The following is an 8,845-nucleotide window of genomic DNA, read 5'->3' on the forward strand; positions in this document are numbered from 1 at the left end:
AGGAGATGAATATAGTGAATGTCCATGGAATTAAATGGAGTAAGGAGAGAAGGAGGCATATTGAGTGAGTGAGATAAAAAGAACCAATGAATTGAAAATCCCATTTGGATAGAAAGATTGTAGGATTTAGGATACTAAAGGGAATGAATTGGAAAGATAGGGGATGGTTACCTCAAGTATAACCGCAGGAGTGAAGTAGCTAAGGTGGGGTGGAAGACAGGACAATAAGAGAGGAGTTCAGGGAACTGAATTTTTAAAAAAATCTTGAAACTTGATTATTTTATAACTTCATAAACTTTTAATTTTGAAAGATAAAATTGGAAACCTCTTTAATATCATCATGTATGAATTGAGGTAAGGCTGTAAATTTCTGTTAGCATCCGTTTAGGGAAAGAAATAGGATATCTGGATTTTCTTCCTAGAAATGAAGAGCTGGAAAGTAACACTGATTTTGATGTTTGATATTTTATCGGGTTGAACCATACAAAATTGCCAATATTCAACTATCTTTAACCTATAAAATGGCAATTTCCTACGTTTAATGTATTATATGTATGCATACAGTTATGTACGTGCATTAGTAAGGTAAAATTGCTCAAACAAAAGTAAAAGAAAAACAGGTCTGAGATTCTGTTTAGAAATAGGATTTCTGAAAAAGACACTTCTTTTCTTTTAAGAAGAAGAAAAATTAAGGCAGAGCAGGCAGACAAGAAATGATTTTCATTTTGTATCTTTACAGTCTTCCTCTCTGGGCTCGTTCTCAGCAGATTCATTATCAGAAGCTAGATGTCACTGATATTTTTAATATTTTGGTTATAAAAATAATACATGAACACATCTTTATTTTCAAAAGATGCAGACCGTATAAAAATTTATGTAGTAGAATATGAAAGTTATTCTCTCCTTTTCCTTCCCAAACTTCAACTGCTTTTCCCAGAGGTAACGTCTGCAACATGCTTTTAGTCTCCTTTCTGTGCATTGGTCTGTATCCAGCTATATATATAAACACATTCCTCCCCCCTCCACCTCCTCCACCTCCCCTTCTCTTCCTTCTCCTTTCACATAAATGGAAAAGTAATACCGGCATATTTTTTAACTTGAATTTTTCACTTAGTGATATATTTTATAGATCTTTCGACGCCAAAACGTATAAAGCTACTTCATTTTAAATGGTTACATTTGTACAATAGTATTAATGTATCATAATTTATTTAACCACCTCTATTTATGGATTTTAGCTTACTAGAAATAAATAATAATAATCTGACTTTCAAGGAATACTGTGAGAGCTGAAAATGTCAATATATGTAAAACATTTATGAGAGTACCTGGCATGTAGTAAGCACTCAGGCTAACACACGACAAGGGGAATTTCTTGGCTTAAGAACACTCTCCTGTGCCAGGACACTTGAAGCCCATCTTGTATGGTTCTAGTGTGGCCCCTTGAAACTTAAACATGATGATGGTCTTCAGTAAATGACTTGGAGATGCATTAACTATCTTGTCAGCATATTGAAGAAGGGGTCAGAGGAGAGGGAGGAGAGAGTATTAGAATGTATTTTTTTATGGGAGATTAAAAAACCCACTACTTTACCAAAAAAGTCCAGAGGACCCTTCCTTCAATGAAGTAATGAAGAGTGGACTTCTGAGGAGAACACTAATACGGTCTGGGAAGCTCAGTGTTTGTTATCTTCTGAAGGCTGGTACTAACAGTGGAGTAGGCTGCCATGGAACTGGACTCACAATGATAGATTCGTGGGAAATCAGAGGCCAGGAGGCATCTCTCAGGCACTGGAGGTGAGTGGGATATAATTACTATGATGGTCAGCAGGGTTAGAGTGGTAATCTGGTTGCCTTAATCTACAGTGATCTCTGGCAATGACTGTTAGACCCTGGTGTTTCTAGGGTGAGAGAGATGGGCAATCAATTAGGGTATTTCTTGCCTTGTATAAAATATAGTAATAAAATAAAATAAAATAACTGGCAGGATGGAAGGAATCTGTTTTTGACACAATGAAAAATCCAGTGCCTTACCCTGGTTCAGAGAGTGAGCCTGTTCTCACTCCTAGATGTAATCAATTGAAGAAAAGGCCAGGTCTCCTTGAGGAGGATTTTGCAACATCATTACAAGAATATACAAAAAATATTCCCTTATTTTCCAGTGAGACCTGTGGCAATTAATCAGGTTGACTGCATATAGGAGGAAGGAGAAATTCCTAGGTTTTTGAGAGATGTGGGATGCAGAGTTTCAGTTGACACTGATACTGAGAGATGCAGAATGCTATCATACCTCCCTGGTTAGAGGTAATAAATGGACTCACTGATTAGTAAAACCAAATGAGTCTATAAGCCATTCTATCCCTGGTCCCCAAATGGAATTTCAGAGATTGACACTTCCCTTAAACTTAAAAGATACAAGGGTGGTAGTTTTAACATAGTCCTGTTCAGTTCACCTATGTGGTTTATACAAAAACAGATGAATTGTAGCATATCTAGGCAAATCACTGTAAGCTTTACCAAATTGTATCAGCAATTGCTGCTGTTGCATCAGATGTGGTATTTTTATTGGAGCAGAAACATAACCTCTGGTACTTGATGTGTGACTATCGATCTGGTAAATATGTTCTTTTCAGTCTGTATCATTAATGAGGGTAAAAATGGGAAGGACCACAGTACATATTCACTTTGTTTCTCCAGGGCTATGTTATATACGTGGTTCTCTGCCACAACATAGTCTGAAAAATCTTTGATAATTTTGACATTCTACAAAATTATCACTGTATTGATTATCTCAAGAATCAGACCTGATAGAAAGGAAGTGGCCAGTACCCTGGATGCTCTACGAAAACACATGTGTAAGAGAGGATGGAAGATGAATCCTGTAAGATTCAAGGACTTGTCAAATAGGTGAAATTTGGGGGAATGGTTTGGGTGGGGGGGGGCGTGTGAAACATCCCATCAAATTAGAGAACAAATTGTTGCATCTTCTACTCTTCAACTCTGAGAAAAATGGACAGTGCTTGGCTTGGTACACTTGGACTTTTTTGAATTTTGGAGGCAACACCATACTTGGGAATAATCCCTCTAACGACTATTTGATTACTTGGAAGAATGCTGGTTTTGTGTGAGATCCAGAGAAAGAAAGGCTTCTTCACCGACTCTAGGCCATTGTATAAACTGTCCTGTCCTTCAGGATGTATGACCCAGCAGATCCAATGGTACTAGAAGTAAAGAGCCCCATGAGAGAGCTGTTGCAATTCACCCAGACACCTAGAAGAAGGTGATGCCTTCAGCAGCAGAAAACCTTAAAAATCAGATTTGGGGAGGCTATTGAGCCCTTTTAGAGACTGAGTCCCTTTTCATGATGCATCAAACAAACATGAGACTGAAGTGACCTAGTAGAAGGGTTTGTCGGATCCACCAAGTAATAAGGTCTGGCAGATACATAGCAATTCATTGCATGATGGAAATTTTATAGTAGGGTTTAGACCCAAACGAGATCAAAGGACAGGTAAACTGATGCCTCTTCCTCTGCTTATACTTCATGGAACATTCCTTTTAGCTAGCTGATGGAGTACTGGAGAAATTTGGCCCTGTAGACTGGCTCAGTAGTTTAGTGTGAACCAGATGGAATACTGGTGCTCTACAGGGCCACTCAAGGTAGTTCTAAAAGACATTGATGAGAGGAAATTATTTCATTGGGCAGAACCATGAGGAGTATACCTAGTTTTCCACTTTATCTGGAAAGAAAACTGGCCCGAAGTTAGACTGTGATTTCCCATGCAGCAGAGCATGGCCTTGCTTGTTGGTTCAAGGCAGGGGTTGGCATGTCCCGAAAGCTATACCTGCTCCATTGTCTGTTTTGACATAGCCTGTGAGTTAAAAATTGGTTTTATATTTTTAAATGGTTGGAAAAAATTCAAAAAGAATAATACTTCATGATGTGTGAAAATCATATGAAACTCAAATTTCAGTGTCCATAAATAACATTTCATTGAAACAACCACACATTCATTTATGTAATATTGATGGCTATTTTTGTGCTATGGAGGCAGATTTGAATAGCTGCAACAGAGATTGTATGATTCACCAAATCTAAAATATTTACTATATGGACCTTTTACAGGAAAAGTTTATGGACTCCCTGTCAATGGCTTGGGAGAAGAATGACTAGAATATTACAGGCAAGGATATTTTTAAAAGAGCTAATATATGGATGAACTCATGGGGATGGATGCATGGATGTCTCATGCCAATGCCTAGCAAAAAGAATTCACTCTGGAGGAGACATTGAACAACCAGCGGACAGGATGTTTCATCCGATAGATGTATGCCAGCCTTTGTCCTCAGATGCCTTACTGCTTACCATAAGGGCCCATAAATTGAATAGCCATGGTAGTACTGATGAAGGCTATGCATGGCGCCAACAGCATGGGCTTTTTACCCAGGATGCTGTAGCTGCTGTCACTACTAAATGCCTGATGTATCAGCAGCAGGGATCAATTCTGGGTTCTTGACATGGTACATCACTGAGCAGACCAGCTCTCTATTTAGTGTCAGGTTGTTATAGAAGATTCTTTCCAACCTGGTGGGGGGAGTGATTCATTATTACTAAAATTGACACTCAGTCCCTATATGAATTTACCTGTTCTATGGTAGTGTAGTGTGCTTGTAGTGTAGAACACCACTACGTGAGTTTGGAGAAAGTCAGACTTACTGATGTGGGATACATCAAAACAAATCCTCAGACATGACTGTGGGATCTCTTCATCAAGCAGCCAATCTGATGAGTAGATCCTACTCTTTAAAATAATCTATTTTAACCTCAGCAATGGCTGCTTGGAAATGATGTACTGTAAAATTAAACTACTGTCCCTCAGGATGCATTATATGATTTGACCAAATATTTGAGGCCATATCTTCAATAGCTAGAATACATGGATTCAAGGTCAAAGGGGAGGAAGTATGATTGATCCTTCTCAGTATGACATCAGTGACCCACTCTAGAAATTTGTGCTTTCTCCCCCCACAAATCTAAGGTCTCTGGATTAGAACTTTTGGTTCCCAAGCTTCTACCAAGGATACAGTTAGGATTCTACCTTCACTAAAGTTCTGACTATCGATGGACAATTTATAATTCCCTTTTTAGGGCCTGACAAGAACCCTAGGATTTAAGCTTGGGAATTCTAGAATTGGTGGTAGAGAAAGGAGAATATTATGACTTGCACTTGGCTATCGCTCTGGGTACCGTAACTTACTCCACTAACTCTTTTGTATCAAGCATTTTTTAAAGACTGTGGCTAACCACCAGTTTGAAAAGTTAGTGACAGAGTGGTTTTAACGTGGGACACTGATGACTAAGAATGGTACAAAGAGTAAACTGCAGCCAGTGCTTCAGTGTGCTGGCACATCTCATTGATCGACATCTGATTTCAACCCTAGCATGTTGGAAAATTCTGTGCACACTCAGACTCACAGGGACATAGCACTGCCGTAAGTGCAAGCTGTGCTTTTCTCTCTTCTTTCTGAAGTCATTGGAACGCAGTCAGTGTGTAAGTCAGCCCAGAAATATGGGGAACTTAGTGCTCTGAGGGTGACCCTCAACCAAAGTGGGACAGGAAACGGTATATAAATGTTCACTTTCCTATCTTTTCTCATGAGCCGTTTGGGGAGGCATCATGGGAAATTGAGACTCCATTGCCTACCACATCAGCCTACAAAAATTCCATACCCTTTACATTCACTTTTCCTCATTTTCTGTGTCCCATTTCCTTACTCCGGTTCTCTGTGATCACTTTCAACATAAATTACCTACATTGAAATTTCTTTCTCATGCTCTCCTTCACAGTAATTCAAACTAAGACAGTATCATCTGAAATATTAAAGTTTAAACAGTTTTTATGTGGTCAAACCTATTATTCTTTTCCTTTATGGCTTCTGTGTGTTGTGCTTTGTTTATGAAGCCCTAATTACTTTAAGATTATAAAAATATTTGTTAATATTTCCTTTTAATACTTTTACAGTACGTTGTCTAACCATTGATCGATCATGAACTTTTGTCTATTTTATGAGATATTAATTCAGTGTTATTCTTTAATAAATATAGCCAACTATCCTCTCACCATTTTCTGAATAGTTCATTCCCTTTACAAATTGATTTTGAATGTCACTTGTATAGTATACACGATTCCTACATAAATATTATTATGGTTTATTGGTCTATATTTATATCACTGTGTTCATATCACAATATTTAATTATGTATAGTATATTTTGATATCTGATTGGGCAAGTTCTAGTTTTAGTGCTTTATTTATTTTTTCGCAATTGCTTTGACCGTTTCTGTACACATTCTGTTCAATATAAACCTTACTATCAGCTTTACAAATTCTATTTAAAAATCCCTTTGAGGTTTTTGATTGAGATTATTGATATCACATTGAATTTATATATTGATTTGTGGATGTATAGCATCTTTACTGAACTTTCCCATTCAGGAATTAATCTACTTAGGGTTTCTTTTTGATCCTTAGTACAGTTTTGCTCACTTACTCATTTTCTTCCTCTGCATACTTACATTTCTTGTAAGGTTTACATGTATTTTATAGGTTTTATTTCTTTTTGCATAGTTTGTTAATGTGATCTTTTCTATTGCAGTTTCTAGTTGTTGGGGAGTGTGTAGGAGATGTGGTGTACTAGAGAACTATTGCTTTTGTAAGTTGACATTGTATCAGGCCATCTTACTGAAGTCTCTTATTATATTTTTTTGTTCATATAGGTGGATTTTCAAGGAATATAAATTATATCATCTGCAAGAAATGAGAATTATTTTCTTATTTTCTATTATTTTTACACATGGGAGAGTAGACACGTGTACTAAATTGACCATTTTCCTCACTGACTTTTAAAAAATATTTCCAGATATAGACCAAGCAAATTTTGAGTCTATATGAAGATAAATCCTGTGTTCAGGAAGACTAAAAACTGAAGCTAACATATAAGAATAGGAATCGAGTCAGGAAACTGAGTTGGGGAAGAGCCAGGAGTCAGAGAGTGACCAGAATCTGGTCTCAAGACACAGTAAGGATGAGCAGAGATCAAAATCAAGGAGCAGAAATTCAAGCCAAGATACAGGAATGCTGAAAAATTATTCCTTTTCTGTGACAGAGTGTTTAATTTGAAAGGCAGATATGAGGTGATCAGCGGTTGGAATGTACTAGCTGGGAATTGAGGTATTGCTAGAATCATAACAGTGGAAATCTATAAGGGATAAAGGAGGTAAAGGTCCAACTGAAACGTTCAGAATGCTCTCTACTTTTGTGGGATGTCCTTTTTTCCCTAGTCGTTGTAGAGGCTGTAAGTACACTGCATATGTAAGTTTTGCTTTTTTCCCTTTCTGTGAAGAGTTTGCACAGAGAGTCTACGCAGGATTGCTGTTGAATGGCTAAGGCTTGGATTTAATAATTGACTGCTAGTAATAAGCAACGTAGAAACCCTGTAATTTTTCATCACTGTTAATTATCATTTTGAGTAAAAAGGTGAAATCAGTCTTAACCTCCCTTCTAAAAAAAGATATGATTTTTTTTTTTTGAGAAGTAGAGTAATATAACTACCAATCAGCTTCCTTATTTCCGTAATATCAGGTGATGTCTGTCAACTCCCAGCTTGAAGTGTAACTCAAGAGCCTGTGACTATAAGTACTAGCCTAAGAAAATATTTATAAGTCCTATTACTATATATTAATAATATAATTTAGAAAATATTATTTCATATATATTATCCCCATATTTATGTTTATTTATTGCAAGCATAGAGATAGACAGGGTAGACCATATTAATTGTTCAGAAGAAGAAAAAATTCTTGCACATGGATAAAATGATAGGAATGAAGTAGTACCAGCCATACTAATTATACTAATACAAATGAGTATAAATAAAAGTATGAAATAATAAGGGTGTATTTTCTGACATGGCAGTATAGTCAAAGAGACTCTGGGAAAAGTGCCATCAACCCCATTAAATATAAAACCAGAAAATAGTTTCAGTCAACCTTGACAGAATAAGAAATGTATTGGGAAAAGCCAGCTGCATAGAAAATTTGAAAGGAGGAACTGATGAATAGAGAGAGGACAGTCAATGAAAAACTGTTATACTGAGCAGGTGATTCACTAGTCTGTAATAAGTAGAGTGAGAATAATAAAAATGTTTGTATTCAGTATTAACAAGAATATGGCTGGGGCTTTCCTGGTGGTGCAGTGGTTGAGAGTCTGCCTGCCAACACAGGGGACATGGATTTGAGCCCTGGTCCGGGAAGATCCCACATGCCACGGAGCACCTAAGCCCGTGCGCCACAACTACTGAGCCTGCACTCTAGAGGCCGTGAGCCACAACTGCTGAAGCCTGCATGCCTGGAGCCTGTGCTCCTCAACAAGAGAAGCCACCACATTGAGAAGCCCGAGCACCGCAACGAAGAGTAGCTCCCGCTCGCTGCAACCAGAGAAAGCCTGCGTGCAGCAATGCAGACCCAACGCAGCCAAAATTAAATAAATAAAATAAGTAAATTTATTAAGAAAAGAATATGGCTATAATGGAAAATGATGTGAAATAGAAAATCGTAGAGAGAAAAATGAGGAGCAACACAGATAAACCTTCATGTGTTATTATATTGAAAAGATGAGTTTTAAATGAAATATTAGTAAAAATAAAAGGGAGATGACTGAAAAGTATTGATATTATAGAACTGTAAAATTACAAGTATATTTTAATGAGAATGAAATTCTAGAAAAAAGTTTATGACCTAAACACATCACAGACTGATTCATCATTGTTAACTCTGCTATGATAA

Source organism: Orcinus orca, chromosome 4 (genome assembly GCF_937001465.1).
Source record: "Orcinus orca chromosome 4, mOrcOrc1.1, whole genome shotgun sequence".
Classification (NCBI taxonomy): domain Eukaryota; kingdom Metazoa; phylum Chordata; class Mammalia; order Artiodactyla; family Delphinidae; genus Orcinus; species Orcinus orca.